Source organism: Podarcis bocagei, assembly GCF_964188305.1.
Source record: "Podarcis bocagei genome assembly, chromosome: W".
Lineage (NCBI taxonomy): Eukaryota > Metazoa > Chordata > Lepidosauria > Squamata > Lacertidae > Podarcis > Podarcis bocagei.
Window position 1 is genome coordinate 33,308,185 of NC_138131.1, and position 26,289 is coordinate 33,334,473.

At 45.6% G+C, this 26,289-nt stretch overlaps 1 pseudogene across 1 annotated transcript; it reads left to right on the forward strand.

The window, feature by feature from the left end:
• On the forward strand, positions 1 to 26,289 carry LOC308578073 (protein CIMAP1C-like; annotated as a pseudogene). Its single transcript has 5 exons — positions 1 to 12; positions 6,367 to 6,427; positions 7,768 to 7,878; positions 8,498 to 8,611; positions 25,805 to 26,289. The product of its transcript is annotated as a protein CIMAP1C-like (transcript).

Genomic DNA, 26,289 nt, shown 5'->3' on the forward strand with positions numbered 1-26,289 from the left:
ATGGGTCTCTTGGCAACACACCACGTCACATTTTTTATTCCTCAAGACTTTCTCTATTTTATTCCTTTTTAGTTTCTCATTTAGCCCGTTAACATTCCAAGTTAGAAAGGTTAATGACATTATTAAAATAAAATATCAAGTTTATATCTGACTTTCAGTTACTTGTTTCTTCCTCCTCCTCTGTTTCCTCCTCTTCCACCACGCCTTCCTCCCCCTCCATCTCCCCATCTCCCCCTCCCTCCCCCCCTCGCAACCTCGGCTTCCCCCCACCCCCGCCTCCACCGTCTCCAACTTCCTGCCTCTCTGCTGTTCTATCCTCCTTTTTACCAAGCTCCCTCTCATATCTCCTCAGAAATTTTTCCACCTCTAATGGGCTAGTCAGCTTAAATCTCTTGTCTTTGAAGAAAAAGGCAATTCCTTCAGGGAATTCCCATCTAAATTGAATATTATTCCTTCTCAAGACTCCTGTTATGTGTCTATATCCCTCCCTCTTGCGTAACAGTCTGACTGGTATCTCTTTAAGGACAATTATTGGTCTGCCGCCTATTATTAATTTTTTATGATAGCTCGTTTTGAGTATCAGATTCCTCATTCCCATTGAGTTAAACACTACTAAGCAGTCTCCAAGGGGCTTCTTAGTCTTGTTCTGGTATGTTCTCATTTTAATTCTAAAGGCGTTTTCTATCGTATATGCGACCTCCTCTTCTTTCATTTCTAGCCACTTAGCCAATTCCTTAATTATTTTCTCCTTAATATTCTCTTTCATCTCTTCCTCTATACCTCTGAATTTTAAATGCATTTGCCTCTGTCGCATTTCCGTCATTGCAATATTGTCCCAGATCTGCTCCTGTGTCTTATTTACTTCTCGTATCTCCTCCTTTACTTTTTCTGTCTCCCTTTTCTGTTCTCTCATATCTTTCTGTATTTTTTTATTGGTTTCCTCAAAAGTCTTTGCTTTGACTGCTAACTCTTGAACTTTATTCGAGAGCTCCCCTATTGCTCCCTCTATTCTCCTATCTATCCTCTCTTGCATTTCCTCTAATTTATTCTCTATGTTGTTTTCATTCTGTTTAAGCTCCTCCTTAATTTTTAACCACAGAAAATCTAAGTCTTTAATTTCTTCCTGTCTAGACACTTTCCTTTCGCCTGGGGTCCCCCCCTCCCATTTTCCCGTTCTTCCCTTGCATTTTGCTCCTGGTTACCAATTATGCTTATACTTTTTGGAGCTAGTTCTCTCCCTTTAAGGGCTCACAATCTCCTTATTACCGCTCCGTTAGTCCTTTCCAAGTAATTGTACCAGATGTGTGGTCCAAAGCAATCACTCTGTACCAGTCCACTTTCCGTTCTCTCTGCCCAGGGTGTTGGGGGTATCACCCCTTATAGTTAAATTATAATCAGTCTTAAATTAGGTAGCGCTGAGGTCAAGACCAGGGTGAGATTCTGAAGCTTTCCGAGTGGGGGGAACAGTTCTGGTCTGTAGTTTGAGTTCGTTGTCCTAATTAATGTTTCCAGCTATATTGAGGGGCTTTTTCCAATCTCTTTCCCTTTAACGTATTGTCAGAAAAAGTCGTATTGAATACCAGTCCACTTATCAGATTGTTCAGGGGATAGTTGGTTACTTGATTGTTAGCTGAGGGAGGGGGGGAGGGAGAGGGGGGGCGGTTGGGTGCGTAGCTGTATAGAATTTACAGATTGAATGTAAAAAGCAGGTGGGGGGGCTTGACTGTATCTATAAGGAGACAAAACCAAGCGGTGAGTAAGTGGGGGGGGGAGAGGGCGGAGGGGGGGGAAGGGTGAGCACCAAGTAGCAAACAGTAGACAATATACAGTAAAAATAAACAATAAGCAATAGACAGTAAGTAACTTAGACCACTAAAACCTAGAGCAGGTAGGCTAATTTGCTACAAATACTTATCTGTCTTTAACGTCTTTCATAAAGTGCTCTGCTATATAGTCACCGCCAAGAAGTCTTGTAAGTCCTTAATAAAAAGTCATTACAAATTCCCTAAAGCGTATCCGCAGAAAACAATCTTAATAGCGTCTTCTCTCTGTTCCATCTATGTTCCTCCTGTCCTCTCAGGATCTTTCCCAACAGCGTTTGCTGCTGTATGGGCTTAATAGGCTACACTTGAGAGTCACGGGAAACTTAAATAAAAGTCCTTGGTGATAACCCAACATAAAAGCAAGCGTAGGTCCATGCCAAATTCCCAACAAATAGATATCCAGCTCAAACAAGCAGTTTTAAGTCCATTTGTATATAAGAATCCTTTTAGTTTGACCGAAAATATCCCTCCTCGTTCCGCACGCACACAGTTCGGTCGTTCCTTGTTACTCCCTTTTCTTAACTGCCCGCGATTCCAAAACCTGCACCATTTTCGCTCTGTGTCGGGTGGAGTCCATACCTAAAATCTGTTGCAACCCGGACTCACCCATCTATAGTCGTTATCTTTGGCGTTATCCCAAATCCATTCACGGTGGGGATTCCTTTTTTAGGCTTTTAGAGGTTCGTCGCCTTTCTCGGTGGAAGCTTGAGGCATCGTAGCTCGGAGGCGGGGCTCTCCCTTGTTACGCACACGACCCCATTCTGCGCTCCCTCTCCACCAAGGGAGGGGAAGCCACAGAGGTGAAACGTCGCTCCTGCGCTGCCGGGAAACCTTCCCCCAGGGGTATCCCCCCTGGGCTTTAGCTTTTTGAGGGGCGCAGTGCCTTTGCGGCTCCCCCAAATCTCCGAGTTACCCGGAAAGCTTTGGCGTGGCTCTCCGCGCTTCCTCACCGTCCGCGGCCGGAACCGGAAGTCTGACCAGACCAGATCTTTATAGAAGGTTCTCACCTCCAAAATATATTTAGGGATGTCCTTAAAAATCTGTATATGAGAATTTCCAATTTCCAAGGCCTTTTGGTAATGTAGTTTCAGTATTTTGTCTCTTTCTTCCTTGGATCTGAAAGTAATCAGGCAATCCCCCAGAGTCTTTCTGTTTTGTCTCCTGCCCAGTCTAAATGCTGTTATTATCTTAAATTCTTCTTCCTCCAATTCTTCCTGCCAAAAGTCAGAAAACTCTTGTGTAAGGAACTCCACAAGGCTGTCTCCTTCACTTTCAGGAATTAGTCTTAATTTCAAATTTCTCTCCTTTCTCTGTAATTCCATCAAAGACAAGGCCGCATCATGTTCATACACTTTTTTAGAAAACGGTTCTAATTTTTCCTGTGTCTCCTCAGCAATCTTTCTGGCATCCTCTGCGATTTTACGTGTTGCCGAGTTTTCTTCAATCAGTTTATTTATAGATTCTGTGTTGGATATCACACTTTTCGTATTCAAATCCAGCCTTGCTGTTAATTCTGTTAGTTTTTGTGAATTTTCTGTACTCTGCTGTGTCAAAGCTTCCAGGGATTGATTTATCTTGAGTAACGCCTGTGTCATTGACTCCATGGAGACAGCCGTCACTTTTTCCTGCCCAGCTGCACCTGTCGGTGTTAAACTTGATATTGAGCCTCTTTTCTTCTGTTGCTGTTGCTGCTGTTTTGCTTTAGCTCTCGTAGTTATCTCCTCTGCTGGGCCACTCATGTCCCAAGGACGTTCTCACAGGAACAATTTCCAAATGGAAAATCCCACTGTCTTAATCTGTTATTCTGCAACTGTTACTTCTCAGCCCTCTAGAGGGGGCAAAACATAATGTCCAAGTGAAGGAAACAAAGAATATAGAACAAAGAAACCAGGAAACTTCAATATAAATGCTGCAACACTTTTTCTATGTAGTTTCTCTGTCAACACAGTCCAGTCTGGTATATTGTAGCAGCAAAACCCCAAAACTTTGTATCAGTTAAGTCCTCAACTATGTAGCCTTGTAACAAGTTTCTAAAATCTTTTCACTGTCCTGGTATCTTATTTTGACAGTCCGTCTCAGGGGATTGAGGCAGCGGAAAGTTTTTCTCTTTCAAAAATCATGCAGGTTAATGAGGTTACTTTCCCTCCCCTCTGCCCCTGCCTGCTAGAGAGGAGATTTATATCCAAATGCCAGGCTTAAATAGTCCTATTGTTATTTCCCTTCAGATGCAGCTCTTTGTTTTTCGTTGCTTCATCTGTCATGCAGTCGGGGGAAGGCAGACTTCCTTGATTTTAACCTCCCCCGTTTCCGGCCAAATTTCCAATTTAAATTTAAAAGTTCCCGATAGTCATTCAATCCTACTCACGGGGTTTTCAATCCGAATTAAATTTGCAGGAAGGAATCGGCGCTCTCCGTCAATGGCGACGCGGCTTCACTCTGTGGGCTGGGTAGCGACTCTCAGCACCGCGCTCTCCCGATGCCGTTCCGGAGCCTTTAAAAAGGCAATAAAGGGGGGCGCTTCTGGTGCCCACCGAGTCTCCTTGTTCACAGGCATCCGCGCCTGTGATTTTAGGGGTCCCCCACTTGCCGTAGCGGGTCAGACCCGAACTCGTGGAGCAGTCCTCCTCCGGAGCTTGGAAAGAGGACCGCCATTAACGCTGGCGCCGACCGGAAGTAAAGGCTTTCTGGGAAATGATCTATAATGAGTTAAAAAGGTATTTAAGTATACCTTCCTTAAGAAACCAGAGGCCTTCCTTTTGGGCATTGTCGGCCAAGGGGTGTTAAAGAAAGATAGAACCTTTTTTATGTATGCAACAACAGCAGCAAGAATACTCATTGCAGAGCACTGGAAGACCCAAGATTTACCCACACTGGAAGAATGGCAGACGCAACTGATAGACTACATGGAACTGGCTGAAATGACTGGCAGAATCCGGGACCTGGGAGAAGAGACGGTGGAAGAGGATTGGAAAAAATTTAAAGACTATTTACAAAAACACTACAAACTGTATGAATGTTAGGAGAATGCACGATTGAAAGTAACACGGCAGCAGAAACTTTGTTGTAAAATATATGAGAATAAGTGAGGTTTAAGGAAATGATGAAATTTGAAGCAATATTATGTTTAAATCAAGCAGTTTAATTTATGATAAAGTTATTTAAAAGTTGGGACATAATATCCGAGATTTACAAAATAAGAATTGAAATAAGGTAATAAATTGCTGTCTATAACTATGTGACTGAGAACGCAGGGAAGGGAGATGCGGGGAAGTCCAAAGATTATGAAAATATGACTTATGAACAACTGTGTTTTATATGTATTCTTTTATTCTTTGTTTATTTCTTAACTTTGCTTTGACTTTTTCTGTCTGTATGGTGATGGTATTTTATATGTTTGGTGGTTTGTTCGTTGTTTAAAAAATTGCAATAAATATTTTATTTTTTTTAAAAAAAGAATTCCTTAACGGACAACCTTCGCCTCGCCTCTCTGCGCGGAAGCCTTCTGCGCAGAGTGGGCGTGCCGAGTGGTGGTCCTCCACCCTCCTCACTGACTTCACTGGAAGAGTCTCGGAGCCTCACGTCCGAGCTGCTCTCTGCCTCTCCCTTCTTCCTGGTGTCACCTGGACTTCCTTCCCCAGATGACGTTCTCTCTCTTCCCTTACTTGTCCCCTCTCCTGCAGAGTCCGGGAGCCTCGCCTCTCCCCTCTGCTCCGATGTCAGTTCCCTGACAGTATGTCCACATTGTTTTTTGTTGGAGAACCATGTGGCAAAATTCCAAGAAGTGCAAATTTCAAAAGAAAGCTGCGTTTCAGTGTGCCTCTTGTTTAAGGAAGGGTGAATTGGGTCAGTTTCATGTTAAGGGAACTGAATTTCCTCTCCATCCCTCTGTTCATATTGAGAAACATTCTCTTTTGCTTTGAGGTTCATTTTTTTATGCTTTCTGGACTTTTTGTTTCATTTTAACTGGGATGTGGTCATTGTTGCCCAGGCAGCCTGTGCAAACACCCCTCTCTGAGCTCCTGGGAATGGGGGAAGGTTAGAATACAAATGCTGCAAATAAAACGAAAAAATGGAACCAAAAAAATCAATGAATACTATATTATATGAAGGCAAAGGAATGGGGAACATGGTCTTAGCATGGGCATAGCGAGACGGAGGGCTCAGCAAGACGGAGGGCTCAGCAAGCCTGGAGAAAACGGCAAGGTTTGAAGATAGGATAGGATAGGATAGGATAGGATAGGATAAGATCCCTCAGAGGAGAACACTCCCCCCTCCCCAAATAGCCCAATGTGAACTTAGCATACTTAGTGGAAATTGAATACTGTTTGGGGTGGGGTAGAACGGAGTAGCTGGAACCCTGAGCTGCAACACTCCATGGTGCAACATTTTATTGCAGGTTGGACTTGCATTCATTCATTTACTTTCATTCCCCAGAGCACTGGTGACACATACGACTCCCCACTGCAGTGGGCACACTCCAATGCCGACTTCCAGAGCCAAAGGTGCAGCTCAGCCTGTTAGTTGTCTTTCTGGTATCTCTAAGCATCCAGCCAGAGTGCCGGCCATCAAGAAGCAGTATGCGTCCATCAGTGCCAAGTATAAAGGTGAGCTGTGGGAATAGATGGGGCAAGAGAGAGAAGGAGATCAGGAATACAGAGGTACCCATATCTTTGCCAGTCTGGATGTGTTCAACAGCATTGTTGAAAGACCCTCTGGCATCTGGTTAGCCCCTGTGAGAACAGGATGCTGGACTCGGTGGCTGGCTGGCTTGATCCATCAGGGTTCCTTTTTTGTTCTTGTGGAAACCAAAGAAGGAAACTGATCTACATTTCTCAGTCACCATCAGAACTTTCTTCCAAGAGTACTGCTAGCATGCGAGACAGTGCATATTTCCTTGTTAATAAATAATAATAAATAATAAATTTTATTTATATCCCGCCCTCCCCAGCCGAAGCTGGGCTCAGGGCAGCTAACAACAATAAAATAATACAACATTCTAAAATCATTTCATTATAAAATTTATTCAAATCAAATTGATGGCAACCATTGGGCTAGAGTTCTGTGAAGATTGCCAAAGGAGGGAGTCAGGCTAATAATATTTTTTTTCTTTTGTTTTCCTTTTCCTGTGGCTGGTATGTCACCACTGCTGTTGTCCTACCAGGGTAACGCTTGTTTAAAGGGGATGAAGGAAGGGGGTTGGGAAAGTACAGGCAGAGCATAGGTGGTTGAGTAAAATGGGAAATCTTCTCTGGCTTGAATTATAGTCCGAGCCACAGAAGAATTCAGGTGCCTTGTAATGCTCACTTCCTATTGCAATGCAAATATCCTGGCCCAAGGCTAGCGAGATTTTACCAGAGGAAGAAGAAAAGTATGTTGTGGGACTTCCATCAGCCCCAGCCAGTCTGGTTCAATGGTCAGAGATGATGGGAGTTGCAGTGCAGCAACACCTGGAGATCAAACACATCCATTCTTAAGGAAATTAGCCCTGAGTGCTCACTGGAAGGACAGATTGTGAAGCTGAGGCTCCAATACTTTGGCCACCTCATGAGAAGACTCCCTGGAAAAGACCCTGATGTTGGGAAAGATGGAGGGCACAAGGAGAAGGGGACGACGGAGGATGAGATGGTTGGACAGTGTTCTCGAAGCTACAAACATGAGTCTGATCAAACTGCGGGAGGCAGTGGAAGACAGGAGTGCCCAGCATGCTCTGGTCCATGGGGTCACGAAGAGTCGGACACGACTAAACTACTAAACAACAACAACAACAACACCTAGAGAGCTGTAGCTCCAAAACCCAATATATTATTCAATATATTATTCAACACAATATATTATTCCATTTTGCCCTTTTACCCAGTGTGGCAGCTCATAATCTGCAAATGCTAATGGTTCCGGGTTGTCTTCCCATTATTTTATTCCTCCCCCCCTTGTGGTTCTCTTGCAGGGCCAGGACCTGGGAAGTATGGTAGGTAGCCTCTCACTGGCATTAAGGACCATGACTTCACCAAGTATGCTGAGCCAGCCTACACAATGCGTGTGAAATCCAGTGAAAGATGTAAGATGCTGACAAGTTAGGTTCTGTGTTATTTGGGTTTTCCCAACAGCATTAACTGACCCACAGGGTGAAGCTGGCTAAACAACTGTTAAATTTGCTGGCAAAACATTTGAACAGAGATTGACAACCTGTGTTTTTGGGACTCTCTAATTATCGGGGCCACAGTTGATGGGACCTGGGTGATCCATGATCAAGAGCTGGGTGGCTTTCCAAAGTTTCCATTCCAACTGGATCAATGGCACTGCATGTAGGGGGCTAATGTAGTTGTTTCTTGACTACAACTCCCATCAGCCCCAGTCAGCATGGTCAAGAATGATAGGAGTTGTAGTCCAGCAAGGGCTGGAGGGTCTTATACTGCTGATTATTATGGTTGCACAAAAATCAGGGTTCTCAGTTGTACAGCTGTGGACCTTAGTGGGAAGAGGATGATCTACACTTAAGCCATGTTGAAGGATAACAGGAATGGAGGTGCAGGGGGCGGAGCTTAACATATTCACTGCTATCTAGCTAGTGGGTGCCTTTAATTGATATCGGATAGGAAGTCAGTCATTGCAACCAAGCTAAATAGCTCAGAATCCACACCATGCCTCATGCAGACAATTCTTCTTTCCTTTGCAAGTGATCTCGATCACGGAGAGTCCTGGGCCCTGCTACTATGTGGACCCAAGCATTTCCCGTCTAGGGATATGGAGACCAGTTTCATTCCGCATGGTGCAAGAGAGAAAGCGGGCATGTAAGTTGAAAGATGAGAGATACTATGATGGTCAAGATGGGGCTGGAGTGGCATCTGTGCAATTTTGTGATGAAAATGTTTCTTTCTCACCTTGTGCAAAGAAGGCTTGTTGGTCAATCCCTGAACATGAAAGAGAGGGAATGAAAAAGAATGAGTGTGAGTGAATGAGCAGGTGTGTTATGCATGAAAATGGATGTGTGGGAGCATTATGTGTGGAGCTGTGGTCTTAAACCACTGAGTCTCTTGGGCTTGCTGAGCAGAAGGTTGGTGGTTCGAATCCCTGAGACAGGGTGAGCTCCTGTTGCTCTGTTCCAGCTTCTGCCAATCTCGCAGCTTGAAAGCATACCTGTGCAAGTGGATAAATAGGTACTGCTCCAGGGGGGAGGTAAACGGCGTTTCCATGCACTCTGGCTTCTATCACAGTGTCCCGGTGCACCAGAATGCTGGCCACATGACCCAGAAAGCTGTCTGCTCCTTCAGCCTGAAGTGAGATGAGCGCCACACCGCATAGACGCCTTTGACTATGTATGTAAGGTCCTTTACCTTACATTTACCTTTTACCTGCATGCATGTGGATTTGTGTATGAATGACAGAGAGCAGGGGTAGACTTTGGTAATACGGTTTTCTAAGTGAGGACAAAATTTGGCACTTCCCCCAATATATTTTATTTCCACAGTAATTCCTTTTGGTACAGTTGCTTTTTAATGGGGTTTCTCAGTAGGTACCCACATGAATATAAGTATTAATTATTATTATTATTATTACTATTATTATTGCTACTACCAATATTATTATTACTATTATTATTATTTTATGCCCCCTTGGCTCAGCACCCTGAGCAGGGGAACAGCCTGCACTGCCCTAGATCTGGCACTACAGAGAGAAGCATATGAAAAAGAGACAGGTGGCCTCACCCTCTTTTTTTATCAGCCACACTCACTGTTTGTCCCAGCCCCACTGGTTTGCAGGCCCTGGAAGGTTGACTGCATGGGAGTGTTGTCCATAGGCTGTAAAAGTTTATTCACTCTTTGATAAAAAAAAATATTTCTGAGTAGGGGGTGTCAAGAACCAGACAGGAAAACCAGCTATGTACAGAGACCTTACCTAAGTGGGCTGTTTGATGTGGGAGATTGTCTGGGGTGATATCAAAGTGTAGTTTAAAAGTGTCTGTGACGCCCATCCATCCCTCCATTCATTCCATGTGTGTGTGTGATCCCTATTGCTTTCCAGCTATTGGCCTTGACCGAGTGGGGCTGCTCTGGATAAAGGGGCATTCAAGGAACTGGGGGAAATATAGTTTTCCTGATTGGTGTTCCACCAAGTCAACTGGGTTGAAAAACACTTTTTACCATTAGGGTGTCTAAGTGTCCTACTTTACAGAGGGCAATCCTCTAGGCAAAGGGTTCTTCCATGTGCTATATATATCAATAGTAACACCTTGAACCTGGCCTGGTAGCAAATCAGCAGCCAGTGCAGATCTTTGAGCACAGGTGTTATATGCTGACAAGGTCTCACTCCTGCCAGCAATCATGTTGCAGCATTCTGGTCAATCACGCTGGAAGTCTCATCTTCCTGATGCCAAGGGACCATAAGATGTTGAGCATGTGGCTGATGAACGGACAGAAAGGAGAGCCACCAAAAACAGCATAAGGGAAAACAAGAGGGTCATGTTGCTTTAGAGTCATAATCTAGGAAGTAGTCTGGAGGGTACCTATGGAATTAACAGTAAATGACAGTGAATTGCAAGGGAAGATGTCATGGAAGAGATTAATAGCAGTGCACTCTTAACTCCACAGGTGATGAACTTAGTTGGAAAGGCTGCTAGAAGAGGAGATTGGAGGACAATGCCATGATTTTTAAAAGTGGGGGGGATTTTCAGTCAAGGCAAGGAGGATAGTGCCTCTTCCTCCAACATCCTCAAAATCACAACAGTTTACAAATGATTCAGCTTAAGAACAAATAGAATTCTCAAATTTAGAGAGAGAAAGAGAGAGAGAATATGCAAGGCTTGTCATCTACAAGGAGGAGCAGAGTATTGTAGCAAATACATGGGGAATGCTTTTCCCTTTCGTTTGAGAAACATCAATGGAAGCTTGGGATCTACTAATAGATCAATAAGTGGGGTTTTTTTACTCCTAACATTAGCAAGTAAAACAGCAACTTAAAAAACAAACAAACCCTGCATGGCAGATTGCTCCTTCTCTTTAAGCCTCAATGTTTCTCACCTGTCAGATTTTACATCCATCATTCCTGCCTCCTCCTGTGCTCCTGTAGGATATGATGTATCTGTTACGATATAGAAGCAATGCGGCCGCGAGCTGGTAGCTTGAAAGCAAAACATAATGGGAATGTTGGGACTGTTCCGTGGGAAACAGAGGGACAGTCAATTAACAGTGCAGAGAGCACCGGAATTAGCTGAGAGCGTAATATGAGCTGTACAGGAAGTACAGGTGGAGTTTGTCTCTCGGCTGTTGGAGTTTGAAGAGAGCAGTCGTGTTTTTCTGTAACGCTGCAAAGACAGAAATAAAGGCATGTAAATACGTTTCTGTCTATCTCTTTCCCCTGCCTGGGGGGGGCAGGAAAGAGGGGGGGTGTTCTTCTCACGCTGAGAAGGATCGCCTATCACGACCTAGCCTGTATCCTGCTGGGGAATGCAGACAGGGAGGTCATCAGGAGATCAAGCCGGGTGCCTAGAGAGTTGCCAGTTTCTCCTAATAAAGGCTTGATTCCCAACATCTGGTAGCAGAGGATGGTTTTGATCCATGAAAGCAACAAGAGAGGTTGATGGAGCGTACTTCATCCTCTGCAAGGAGATAAGGAAGATATGGTAGCGTGCGGATGGAAGCACCGGAGGAGGTGTTTTTGCTGAGCAACGGAACCCCTAAGGTATGCTAATTTTATGGCTGTGAGAGTGAACGCGAATTGAGACATTCTTCGGTTCACTGAGTGTCTGCTTTTGGATGAAACCAGCACTGAAAGAGAGCCACATATTTCGCATACCTGAGTCTTGATAAGCCTGGAATGTCCAGTTGCTAAGCAACGAAACATCAGTAAAGTGGAAAGTTACCGGCCAACAACGGAAGAGGGGCTGGGACTGTGAGAGGCTGGTAAACAGCGTTTGTTTTGTCTAATATCTCACTGCTCTTGAAAGGACTTTCAAAACAGCCTGTGTTTAACTGCCAAGTGAGGCAGTAAACAGCCAATAGACTCTTGGAATTTTACAGGCTCGAGAGTGAGAGCTGAGGCTTGGATTCAAAATGGATGCCAAGAAGGGAGGAGGCTTACCTTACCCACCTCCACTGACTAATGACAATTATTCCTCATGGTCTGTAAAGATGAAAGCCCTGCTTCAGAATCAGAGGATTTTTGGGGTGATTGAAAACCCCATCCCTGCTGCACCAACGCCAGGTTGGAATTCACAGAATGTGAGAGCCAGGACGGCCATAATTCTGTGTATCTCAGATGATCAACTCGTGCATATTCAGAATTTGCAATGCGTGCGTGAGATTTGGCAAACGCTGCTGTCAGGGGTTCAGGAGCAGAGGCACAGGAAAGGGAGGAAACAGAGAGCGAGGGGGAGGAATCCGGAGGTAATATGAGCGATGACAGCGGCCCAAGATCTCCGAGTCTTTCCAGTGAGTCGGAAGATTCACAGAAAGGGGCGCCAGTGGTCAGAGCAAGGGGGGTGCCTAGGGGGACACCCCAGGTAGAAGGGACCAGAGGGGACTCAGAGAGCAGAAGTTGGAAATCGGGACCAGCTTCCCCACCAGAGCGCAGTAGGGGGGAGGGGTCCCAGGTATCGGGATCTGGCGGCTCGCCGCAAGCGGGAGGGCAGGAGTTAGGATTGGCCACACCTCCATCGGGGAGCGAGGAAACGGTCAAGAGGAAGGTTGAAGGCTGCGCGCGCGCGCCAAGTTCAAATGCACAGGAAGGCGGCACAGTAAGCAGCCCGGATAGGGAGCCAGGTCCTAAAGCCCGCCGCAAGGAGGGAGAAGAGTCGGGGGGGTCAGCGTCAGAAGAGTCCAGGAAGGAAGAGACCACGGGGGGTAGAGGGACCCAGAGGAGAAAGGAAAGACGGAAGAGGTGGAGTAAGGCTAGAGTATTAAGTTGGTGTACAGGAGGCGGAGACTCAGACGGAGCTTCGCCGGTCTAGCTTCTAAGACGTAGAGCTGCGCGCTGCGGCTTGAAAATGGAAACTGTAGCTCAATAAAGAAGTTTGTACAATACTGCCGGCTAGCGTGGTCCTCTGTGAGCTGGGACCTGGAAGCGGCTCTGACAGCTGCGTAGAATACATCAAAGAGATGCTGGTTCTTCAGCGTTGCTGCATTTTGAAAAGCTGACCAATCTAAGGCTAGTGCCAGATGGAGATGTAAAAGCGCATCTGACAGAGATGAAATTCTTACGCCAGCAGATGGCAGAATTCAATTTCCCTCTACAGGAAGAGATATTCTGCTTCATGATTATTAACAGCCTTAATCGGACTTATGCTGCTGCATCGTGAGTGTCGGAGAAGGCCTCTCCCTCCTCAGGCTCACTCCATCCGGCCTAGGGGGCGGGGCCCAGGCTCACCTTCGCCACAGCTTTAAGAGGCCTCATTGGGGCCTGGGACATCGCTGCTGCTGCATCGTGAGTGTTGGAGAAGGCCTCTCCCTCCTCAGGCTCACTCCATCCGGCCTAGGGGGCGGGGCCCAGGCTCACCTTCGCCACAGCCTTAAGAGGCCTCATTGAGGCCTGGGACATCGCTGCTGCTGCATCGTGAGTGTCGGAGAAGGCCTCTCCCTCCTCAGGCTCACTCCATCCGGCCTAGGGGGCGGGGCCCAGGCTCACCTTCGCCACAGCTTTAAGAGGCCTCATTGGGGCCTGGGACATCGCTGCTGCTGCATTGTGAGTGTTGGAGAAGGCCTCTCCCTCCTCAGGCTCACTCCATCCGGCCTAGGGGGCGGGGCCCAGGCTCACCTTCGCCACAGCCTTAAGAGGCCTCATTGAGGCCTGGGACATCGCTGCTGCTGCATCGTGAGTGTCGGAGAAGGCCTCTCCCTCCTCAGGCTCACTCCATCCGGCCTAGGGGGCGGGGCCCAGGCTCACCTTCGCCACAGCCTTAAGAGGCCTCATTGGGGTCTGGGACATCGCTGCTGCTGCATCGGAGTGTCGGAGAAGGCCTCTCCCTCCTCAGGCTCACTCCATCCGGCCTAGGGGGCGGGGCCCAGGCTCACCTTCGCCACAGCCTTAAGAGGCCTCATTGGGGTCTGGGACATCGCTGCTGCTGCATCGGAGTGTTGGAGAAGGCCTCTCCCTCCTCAGGCTCACTCCATCCGGCCTAGGGGGCGGGGCCCAGGCTCACCCCCGTAATAGCTTTAAGGACACTGGTGCTGCTGCAGCAAATGTTGAAGATGTTTATATATATTTTAAGGTGTTTTAAAGGTGTTTTTATTGTTTACTTTGTTGTACCACCGTGAATGGTGGTTTTTATCTATGTATTTTTGTTTGTTCCGTCTTGTTTTGTTTTTGGGGTTGGATATCGAGTGGGGTGGGGATTGGTTTTGTTTGGGCATAATTGTTTTGGTTGTTTTGTTTTCTAATTTGTAAATGGAGGTTAGTATGAGGTTTGGGATTGCTACCGTGGAGGGGCGAGGGAGGTATGGAGGTGGGGGCAGATGTTATAGGCGAAGGGGATTGAGATACGGATATGCTCGTACCCCTTCCAATCTGCGCCCCATCCCGAGGGACGAGGGTAGGGTGAGCAAGGATTACTCACCTCCTTCACTGGTGTTGTGCAATGCCAGGTCTATAGGCAACAAAACCGCTACCCTGCGAGATTTCTTTACCTCGCAGGGGGTTGACCTGGCTTGTGTGATGGAGACCTGGGTGCGCGAAGGGGTAACTGTTACCTTACGAGAGATGGCGCCCCCGGGTTTCTCCGTCCTCCACCAGTCACGGACTGTGGGCCGGGGGGGAGGGGTGGCAGTATTAATCCGGGAAGATTGTTCTTTCAGGGCTCTACCATCGCCATTGATCCCCGGCATTGAATGTGTTGGCCTAGTGTGGGGCTCCGAGGAGAGCTTGGCTGTCTGGCTGGTGTACCGGCCACCTAGCGTACCAGCAGCCACCCTGTCAGGCCTGTTGGAGGCGGTGGCCGGCTGGGCCTTGGAGTTCCCTAACCTATTGGTATTGGGAGACTTCAACTTCCACGCTGATGCCACTCCCTCCTCACAGGCTCTGGACCTGGTGTCTTCCATGGCGACACTAGGGCTCTCCCAGTTTGTTTCGGGCCCCACACATCAAGCAGGCCACACGCTGGATTTGATCTTTGGCGCCGGTATAGATGTGATCATGTCTCCTTCGATGAAGGTGCCATGGTCTGATCACTATGCTCTGAAAGCCAGGATTGATGTTCCACCCCCACCCTGCTTAGGTGGCGAGCCGATTTGGGCTCGCCCGCAGAGGCTGATGGACCCTGATAGATTCCGTCAAGCCTTGCGGGACCTTTCTCCCCCTGGCGACTCATTGACTGAGCTTGTTGAGGGCTGGAATACCCAGCTCCTGGCAGCCATCGATGAGATTGCACCTAAGCGCCCTCTACGACCCCGCAGAAACCGGGCTCCCTGGTTTACCGAGGAGCTTCGGAAAATGAAGCGGGACCTCAGACGGCTAGAGCGAGTATGGCGGGGTGCCCGTGACGGAGCCTCAAGAACATCTTATAGGGTTTTTATGAAAACCTATGAGATGGCAGTGAAGGCCGCTAAGACGTCTTACTTCTCGGCTTGCATTGCATCCGCTAGCTCTCGCCCGGCGCAATTATTTAGTATAATTCGGTCTTTAACATCCCTTGAAGGACAGCCAAATTTAAATAACAATCTGACACACAGCTGTGAGGCATTTGCGAGCTTTTTTGCGGAGAAGGTCCTGTTGCTCCGCCATGACCTCCCTGCCAATTTGGATACAATAAAGGAACTGGAGGCCCCTCGACTGTCCTCGGGTCCAGTATTGGACCACTTTGACCGGATATCTCCAGCCGATGTGGACAGATTCCTCCAAGCTGGAAAGCCCACCACCTGTCCTCTTGACCCGTGCCCGTCATGGCTGATTAGAGCGTGTCCAGACGAGGTGCGGGCCCCCCTGGGGGATATCATCAATTTGTCCCTTGGCACTGGGATATTCCCAGGGGAACTGAAGGAGGCGGTGGTGCGTCCGCTCTTAAAGAAAACATCATTAGATCCCTCAAATCTATCCAATTACCGCCCGGTCTCGAATCTTCCATTCCTGGGTAAGGTGATTGAGAGAGCGGTTGCTGAACAGCTTGGTAGGTTTCTGGATGAAACATCTGCTTTGGATCCATTCCAGTCCGGCTTCCACGCTGGTCATGGGACCAAGACGGCTCTGGTCGCCCTAACAGATGATCTCCGCAGGCAGCTGGATCGAGGCGGGTCGGGGCTGCTGATTCTTCTAGATCTGTCAGCAGCCTTTGACATGGTCGATCACGAACTCCTGGACCACCGCCTTGCCGACGTGGGGATCCAGGGCACAGTCCTTCAATGGCTGCGCTCGTTTCTCTCTGGTCGGGGACAGAGGGTGGCGCTTGGGGGGGAATTGTCATCGCGCCACTCCTTGGTGTGTGGAGTGCCTCAGGGTGCAATTCTCTCCCCGATGCTTTTTAACATCTTTATGCGCCCCCTCGCCCAGCTTGTCCGGAGTTTTGGGTTGGGTTGCCATCAGTATGCTGATGACACCCAACTCTATCTGTTGATGGATGGCCATCCTGACTCGGCCCCAGACACACTGACCAGATGTCTGGAAGCTGTGGCTGGATGGTTACGTGGGAGCCGGTTGAAGTTAAATCCTTCGAAGACAGAGGTCCTCTGGCTGGGGCGGGACGATATGGGATTGAGGGGGCAACTCCCATCTCTTGCGGGGGTGCAATTAGTGCCAGCACCGTCCGTTAAGAGTTTGGGTGTAATCTTCGATACCTCCCTCTCCATGGAGGCGCAGATTACAGCTATAACAAAGGCGGCATTTTTTCATCTCCGCCAAGCTAAGCAGTTGGCCCCTTATCTCTCTCGCCCTGACCTAGCCACTGTGATCCATGCGACGGTCACCTCCAGACTGGATTATTGTAACTCGCTCTACATGGGGCTGCCCTTGAGACTGACCCAGAAACTCCAGCGGGTGCAGAATGCCGTGGCGAGACTCCTTATGGGGTCTTCGCTGCGAGATCACATTCACCCGGTACTATACCAGCTGCACTGGCTCCCGGTGGAGTACAGGAGAAAGATACAGTGTTTATAGAGTGCTGGTTTTAACCTTTAAAGCCCTATACGGCCTAGGACCCTCGTACCTACGGGACCGCCTCTCCTGGTATGCCCCACAGAGAAACCTACAGTCTGCCAATAATAACATCCTCAAGGTCCCAGGCCTCAGAGAGGTTAGGCTGGCCTCAACTAGAGCCAGGGCCTTCTCGGCTGTGGCCCCAATCTGGTGGAATGCTCTGTCACAAGAGACTAGGGCCCTGCGGGACCTGACATCTTTCCGCAGGGCCTGCAAGACAGAGTTGTTCCACCAGGCCTTTGGTCAGGGCGCAGCCTGACTCCCTCCTCTGGCAACCTGCACATAATTTTGTTTAATTGGTTGCCTTCAATTTGATTTAATTAATTTTTATAATGAAATATTTTTACATTGTGTAACTATTTTACTGTTTGATTATTTGATTGTTGTTAGCCGCCCTGAGCCCGGCTTCGGCTGGGGAGGGCGGGATATAAATAAAAATTTATTATTATTATTATTATTATTATTATTATTATTATTATTATTATTATTATTATTATAAAACGGTTGCAAGTCAGCTTGGTTCTCTACTTGCCGCAGAACTCACGACGGAGAGAATCTGCGCCGTGATTCTCAATGAGAAAGATCGCCTTGCTGCAATAGATGTCAAAGACAGGGGGAGAGAAGCTCGGAGTTCTGACACCCCCACTGCTATTGCTAGTGAAGAACAGGCTGTTGCTTTGAACGTTGTCCATTGTTTCAATTGTGGACAGACTAGGCATCTTCAGCGGAATTGTAAGAAGCCATGTCAACACAAAGGAGCTAAGGGGAGCTCTGCAAAGCCTGAAGCGTCAGGCAAAAGTCGTACCAAGTCCCAGGTGAAACCTGCAAAAGACTTCCGGTCAGCACCAGCGACAAATGGCGGATTCCCTCTGAGCTCCGGAGGGAATCGGCTCCACGGGGACAGGGTCTGACCGCTGCGGCGAAGCGGGGCCCGAAGAAATCTCAGGCGGGGAAGCCTGAGAACTTGGAGACTCGGCGGGCTCCGTTTGCGCCCCCCTTTTTAAAGGCTCCGGAACGGAAAGGGGGGGTGTGGCGCGGAGAGCGCTGATTTCTTTCTGGACAATTGGAAGCTAAAGCAACTACCCGTGAGTAGGAGTAAGCAAGTAATTGGAAGAAAAATTTAGTTAATTTGGCACCGAAACGGGAAAGGCACAAACAGGAAGTCTGCCTCTTCCGACTTGTAAATAGATTAAAGTAAAGAGACTGTAAAGCTGTAACCCTGAAAGACGACTTTTAAAGGTCAAATCCAGCACCAAAAAAGACGACTCCCCTCCGGTTTGCAGGAGTGGAGGGGGGAGAACCGAGCATTATTTTACCTGCAAGAAAAGAGGGTGTAAACATATTTCTGCTGTCTCGGAAATCTGGGAACGGACTGCCTATGACAGGGAAGGTCGACCAGTGGGAAGAATTGTCTGCATGTTAAGGGTAAAGAATATTGACACTTTGAGAAAGATACAGTGTTTATAGATCTGCCTTTGACTATAAAGTAACTTTTTAGAGACACTGAAACTTTTCTAAAAGCATTGAAACTCTGGCTTTTGAGGGATATTGGAACTTTTAAGAACTATACTTGTTTTTAACAGTTGCATAGTGAAGTTGGAAGGGTGTCCCCCTAGAGGAGACTACGTTGTAACAACTATTTTGTCATCAAGTTACCAAGCTCTGGAAAATTACTTTGCAAAACAAACTCACCAAGCATGTGACTGACCTTGGGCTTGTTATGGCACATGGGAAAGGGAAGATAGAGCTGGTGAGTGGCATACAGGATAAAACTACCAGATCCGGCAGACAATACAAGACTGATATTACTTTTCAGAGAAGGGCCTCAACATCCGGAGCGGCAGGCACAGTAGGAGCTGCTGCTTCGCAAGTAAAATCAAAAGCTATGTCATCTGAAGAGCTATTGGCTCAGGCACTTGGCAAAATTGATGCATCTTTGGAAAAATTAGCCAAACAGGTTGCAGAGACAAATAAACAAGTAGCTGGGGCCTCAGCAAAAATAGATTTGAACACTCCAAGTATTAATGAACTGGGGAACAAGGTGAACTCCAATACACAGTCCATTGAAAAACTATTAGAGGAATCGGCCTCGACTCGACAGATTGCAGAGGAAGCTAAGGATATTGCAACTGCTGTTCAAGAGAAGATACCACCGGTATATAAGAAATTAGAGGATCACGACCTGACACTCTCTATGATTGAATTACAAAGAAAGGAGAGAAACCTAAGAATTAGAGCAGTACCTGAAAGTGAGAAAGACAACTTGATAGACTTCCTTACAAAGGAATTCACAGACTTTTGGCAACAAGACCTGGGGAAAGATGAATTCAAGATAGTGAGTGCATTTAGACTCAGCAAAAGACAAGGAAAGAACAGAGCAAGAGATTGTTTGATCACCTTAAGAACAAAAGAAGAAAGAGATAAAATCTTGAATCTGCACTACCAAAGAACCTTGGAAATTGAAGACTCATTTGTTGAGTCCTTCAAGGATATACCTAAACACATTTTGGATATAAGGGCTTATTATAAAGATCTTGTCGGCCTACTTAGAAGAAATAAAATACTCTTCAGGTGGGAATTTCCCCAAGGTTTATCTTTTAAATACAAAGGAAGGAAAATAAGAATAAGGACAGTGAATGATACAGACAAGTTTCTGAAAGATCACGAGGAGGACTTACAGAAGGAAGTGGAATCAGGAGAGGAGCTGACTGCATCAGGAAAAGGAATTCTAGACATAGCAAACTTGTCATTTGGATTCCCGGGCCCAGGGAAAGACAACAACAACTCGGTGCAGTTGGAGGGAAAGCTAAGTAACTTACCATGGCTCTGCAACTTTTAACCTGGAATTGTAATGGACTGAATTCCCCTCGGAAGAGGAAATCTGTTTTTCATGTATTAAGGAAAGAACAATTGGACTTGATTTGTTTAAAAGAAACACATGTAATGAGGCTACACAGGAAAATGCTTATTAATAACAGATTGGGACAAGAATTTATTTCGTATGACAAAGTTAAAAAGAGAGGCTTGGTGATATATGCAAAGGAGAAATTGCTACCAAAATTTCATAGAATCATAGAATCATAGAGTTGAAAGAGACCACAAGGGCCATTGAGTCCAACCCCCTGCCAAGCAGGAAACACCATCAGAGCACTCCTGACATATGGTTGTCAAGCCTCTGCTTAAAGACCTCCAAAGAAGGAGACTCCACCACACTCCTTGGCAGCAAATTCCACTGTCGAACAGCTCTTACTGTCAGGAAGTTCTTCCTAATGTTTAGGTGGAATCTTCTTTCTTGTAGTTTGGATCCATTGCTCCGTGTCCGCTTCTCTGGAGCAGCAGAAAACAACCTTTCTCCCTCCTCTATGTGACATCCTTTTATATATTTGAACATGGCTATCATATCACCCCTTAACCTCCTCTTCTCCAGGCTAAACATGCCCAGCTCCCTTAGCCGTTCCTCATAAGGCATCGTTTCCAGGCCTTTGACCATTTTGGTTGCCCTGCTCTGGACACGTTCCAGTTTGTCAGTGTCCTTCTTGAATTGTGGTGCCCAGAACTGGACACAGTACTCCAGGTGTGGTCTGACCAGAGCAGAATACAGTGGCACTATTACTTCCCTTGATCTAGATGCTATACTCCTATTGATGCAGCCCAGAATTGCATTGGCTTTTTTAGCTGCCGCGTCACACTGTTGGCTCACGTCAAGTTTGTGGTCAACCAAGACTCCTAGATCCTTTTCACATGTACTGCTCTCAAGCCAGGTGTCACCCATCTTGTATTTGTGCCTCTCATTTTTTTTGCCCAAGTGCAATACTTTACATTTCTCCCTGTTAAAATTCATCTTGTTTGTTTTGGCCCAGTTCTCTAATCTGTCAAGGTCGTTTTGAAGTGTGATCCTGTCCTCTGGGGTGTTAGCCACCCCTCCCAGTTTGGTGTCATCTGCAAATTTGATCAGGATGCCCTTGAGTCCATCATCCAAGTCGTTGATAAAGATGTTGAATAAGACCGGGCCCAAGACAGAACCCTGTGGCACCCCACTAGTCACTCTTCTCCAGGATGAAGAGGAACCACTTATACCGAAAACAGAGACTGAAAAGACTCAACTTAAGAACTACTGTCCCATATCCTTATTAAATGTGGATTACAAAATTTTTGCTGATATTTTGGCTAAGAGGCTGAAAAAAGTACTGATTGAAGAGATTCATAAGGACCAAGCGGGTTTTCTGCCGGGAAGACATTTATCTGATAATCTGAGGAACGTAATTGACATTTTGGAAAAGTTAGAAGTGAATATAAACACTAAAGCAGTTTTGATATTCGTGGATGCAGAGAAAGCCTTTGATAATATATCTTGGAGTTTTATGAAAAAGAACTTGCAGGGTATGGGGGTAGGCCAAGGTTTTGAAAATGGTATAGGTGCAATATATTCTGAACAAAAGGCTAAATTAATTGTAAATAATGTGGTTACGGAACAATTTAAGATAGAAAAAGGAACACGACAGGGGTGCCCAATTTCCCCATTGCTTTTTATATCGGTCCTGGAGGTTCTGCTCAATATGATCGGAAGAGACCGGCAGGTTAAAGGTATACAGGTCGGAGCTAAACAATATAAATTGAGAGCATTTGCAGGTAACCTAGTTTTGACGTTACAGGAGCCAGAGTCTAGTACCAAAAGAGTATTAGAATTAATTCAAGAGTTTGGTCAGGTGGCAGGATTTAAATTGAACAAATTAAAAACTAAGGTTTTGGAGAAAAACTTAACATCATTGGAAAGAGAGAAGTTCCAGAATGAAACAGGTTTGACTGTGGTTAAGAAAGTGAAATACTTGGGGATTAATATGACAGCTAAAAATGGAAATTTGTTTAAAGATAACTATGAAAAATGCTGGACGGAAGTTAAAAAAGATTTAGAAATTTGGTCAAACTTGAAGCTTTCCTTGTTAGGTCGAATTGCTGTTATAAAGATGAATGTATTGCCAAGAATGTTATTTTTGTTTCAATCATTGCAAATTTTGGACAAAATGGACTGTTTCAAGAAGTGGCAGAGAGACATTTCTAGATTTGTCTGGCAGGGCAAGAAGCCCAGAATAAAATTTAAAATATTAACTGATGCAAAGGATAGAGGTGGATTTGCCCTGCCAGACTTTAAACTCTACTATGAATCAGCGGCATTTTGCTGGCTGAAAGAATGGCTGCTTCTTGAGAACACAGACATTTTGGATTTAGAAGGTTTTAATAACGTTTTTGGGTGGCATGCATACTTGTGGTATGACAAGGTTAAAGCACATAAAGCATTTAAAAATCATATTGTCAGAAGAGCATTGTTTAATGTCTGGATAAGATATAAAGATTTACTTGAAAATAAAACCCCAAGGTGGTTGTCACCGATGGAAGCAAAGGCCCAGAAAAAGCTCAATATGGAGGCCAAATGGCCGAAATATTGGGAAATTTCGGAACAAGAAGGAGATAAACTGAAATTACAGAGTTTCGAGAAATTAAAAAGTAAAGTGAGAGATTGGCTCCATTATTATCAGATAATGGAGGCCTACAATTTGGATAAAAAAGTTGGCTTCCAGGTGGAAAATACTAAACTGGAAACAGAACTGTTAGAACCCAAAACCAAGATTTTGTCAAAAATGTATAACTTGCTGTTGAAATGGAATACTCAGGATGAAACGGTTAAATCTGTCATGATTAAATGGGCACAAGATGTTGGACATAATATTAATTTTGCTGACTGGGAACAGTTGTGGACCACCGGAATGAAATTTACGGCATGTAATGTCTTAAGAGAAAATATTATGAAAATGATTTACAGGTGGTACATGACCCCAGTCAAGCTCGCAAAAATCTATCTATCATTTGCCCGATAACAAATGTTGGAAATGTAAAGAAATGGAAGGTACATTCTTTCACCTTTGGTGGACGTGCCCAAAGATTAAGGCTTTCTGGGAGATGATATATAATGAACTGAAAAAGGTATTTAAGTATACCTTCCTGAAAAAAACAGAGGCCTTTCTCCTGGCCAATTGGGGCCAAAGAAGGACAGAACTTTTTTTATGTATGCAACGACAGCAGCAAGAATACTTATTGCAAAGTATTAGAAGACGCAAGATTTGCCCACTTTGGGAGAATGGCAGATGAAGCTGATTGACTGTATGGGACTGGCAGAAATGGCTGGCAGAATCCGTGACCAGGGAGAAGAGTCGGCAGAGGAAGATTGGGAAAAATTTAAGGACTATTTACAAAAATATTGCAAAATTAAGGAATGTTGAATGATGTTGGATTGAAATTAAGCGGTTTTCAGCTGTAATGGTAAAAGGAATTTGATAAAATGGTTTTCTTTTATTCAAAGTTATAATAATCTAAGAAAATAAGGTTTTTTTTTCTTCTTTTTCTTTTTAAGCTGTAATGCTTTGAGATAAGGATTTGCTGTATGAATAATCTGAATTGGATATACAAGAAGGGGAGGTATGAGGAGGTCGGGGAAAGATGTTATGAGAAAATAAGCTGTGAAATTTATGTGTTTTTGGGTTTTTTTGTTCTTTTTTCTTTTTGTTTGTAAAAATTGGAAACTCTAATAATTTTTTTTTTAAAAAAGAAAGAAACCTGCAAAAGCATTGCTGTCAACAAAAGCCGCATTTTCAACGGAGAACGCTTTTGTTCTTGACACGGGATGCACACAGCACATGACATCGCACAGAGATCTGTTTTCAACATTTAAGAAGCAAAGCTTCACTGTGAAACAGGCCAATGGCCAGGAGCTGAAAGCGACCGGGTTTGGAACTGTGCATCTTGAAAGTCTGAACTTGACTATAAACAATGTGTATTTGGTTCCTGATGTAAAGTTCAATCTGCTGAGTGTTTCGCAGATCACAAAGAAAGGACTGACTTTGTCCTATGATAGAGAAAGCTGCAAAATCTTCAAAGATGGAGAGCTGTATCTTTCTGCCAGAGAGAAAGATGGGCTGTATTTGTTGACTTTTAATCAAAATGATTGCATAAATTGTAATGCATCTGAATCTAACATGATTTCTTTCGCAGGTGTGTAGAAAAACGTCCAGAAGACGACACAAGTAATCAAAGCTTTTCAGCGAGTGTATGCTGATGTGATTGGTCCTCTAGCACCATCTAGAGGCAATGCAAGATATTATCTTGTGTGTGTGGATTATTTCTCTCATTATGTGTGGGTATATATATTGCAGAAACCACAAGAAGCCTTAGAAAGGTTTAAAGAATTTTGTGACAAGGTTAAGAATGTTCATAATGCTAACATTGATTGTCTTTTCACAGATGAAAAGCCAGTTTTTCTTTTACAGGATTTTCAGGATTTCCTGGATAAGAAAGGGATAAGGCACAAGACTGCTGTTTCTGCAGAAGCATGGAACAGAAGTGTCTGTGTGCAAGTGAACAAAGAATTGTAAAATGGCATGAAGGCACAATTGCTGAGTTCACATTTGCCACATGAGTATTGGGCGGAGTCGATATTGTGTTATTGTTAGTCTTGATTGAGAAAGGTTTCAAAAGATTTGGGAAGTTCTCCTTTTGAGAAGCTGTTCCGTAGAAAACCTTGCGTTGCCCATTTTAAGGTTTTTGGGTCTCATGTGAAGACAGAAGCTCCAGGTGGAGTAAAGAATGCTAGAGGCATTTTTGTGGGTTATGAAAAGGGTCTCTACAGAGTAATTTTGTCTGAATCTGGTCAGGTGATTCTCAGAAAATTTCTAGAGAGTGCTCCTGAACAGGAGAGAGTAATTGTTCACACATTTCCCACTGAGGACAATTCAGATGTTGATGAGGATTTTACTGATTACAGTGGTACTCAGAGTGACAGTGATAGCTCAAAGAGCTCAGTTGACACAGTCATTGAGAGGAAATCTCACACAATGGCTAGACCTTCACAAATGAAGGATGAACCACTGTTTACTATTGGAACTGGTTCTCCAAAGAGTCCTGAGACTGAACCAGTGAGCAAAGAGGATCAGCACCTCATACGTAGGTCTGAGAGAGTTACAAAGGGTGTACCACCCAAGAGGTATTCAAAAGAGTTTGCTAACTTAGCTGTTGCATGTGTTACTATTGTTGACAAGTCAAGACAGGTTGAAGCTGTGTCTAAGTCAGAGACAAAGACACAACAGGGAGTTGCTAAGTGTAACACTACATTCCCTAGCCAAGGTAATGCAGATGCACTCATTCCTTGGAAGTCAGACTACCAGAGAGGTACACTGGGGAAACCAGTGGCGGGTAGTTCCAAGGGTGGAACTGAAACAACAGGGGAGTGTTATATGTATAACAACTGTTTGTTTTCTTCTCTGGATCACGCTTTGCTCGCAGCGCACATTGATTCATATGGGGGAGTATGTTACGATATAGAAGCAATGCGGCCGCGAGCTGGTAGCTTGAAAGCAAAACATAATGGGAATGTTGGGACTGTTCCATGGGAAACAGAGGGACAGTCAATTCACAGTGCAGAGGGCGCCGGAATTAGCTGAGAGTGTAATATGAGCTGTACAGGAAGTACAGGTGGAGTTTGTCTCTCGGCTGTTGGAGTTTGAAGAGAGCAGTCGTGTTTTTCTGTAACGCTGCAAAGACAGAAATAAAGGCATGTAAATACGTTTCTGTCTATCTCTTTCCCCTGCCGGGGGGGGGCAGGAAAGAGGGGTGTGTTCTTCTCACGCTGAGAAGGATCGCCTATCGCGACCTAGCAATGCAGACAGGGAGGTCATCAGGAGATCAAGCCAGGTGCCTGGAGAGTTGCCAGTTTCTCCTGATAAAGGCTTGATTCCCAACAGTATCCACAGGTTTATCCACATGCTCGACAGTGGGGAGCACCAAGTGAGGGGTGTCACCTCCTATCTGCTCTTGGCTTGCAGTTATATCTTGTACACCTGCCCCAAATGAGTACTACGTGGAGAAGATACACCCACTTGAAGAGTCGAATGCACCAGCATACACTATGGGCCTTCGAACGCACTACTGGGTGAGCAGCCCAAACCCAGCACCCAACCAATACACCCTTCCACAGACACTGGGTCCAAAGCTGCCTGTCAAACCTGCAGCTCCCTGCCTCTCAATGGCATCCAGTGCCTCTGTGTGGGGCTATGCTAAAGACCTGGTGAGAGGGCCTGGCCCGGCAATGAATACCATACCTGAACCAGATGTTTACCTGTGCCACCAGCCATCCTACAGCATCTCCCAAAGGTTTGCTTCCTCCAGCAAGAACTATACACCAGGACCCCCTGACTACAATGCGGAGCTGGTCACCACCGACAAACCCAGAGCCCCACAGTTCAGTCTTGGGATTCGTCACTCTGAGTATTCTCATGGCACACCTCCAGTTTGTTTACTCAAAGAGTGA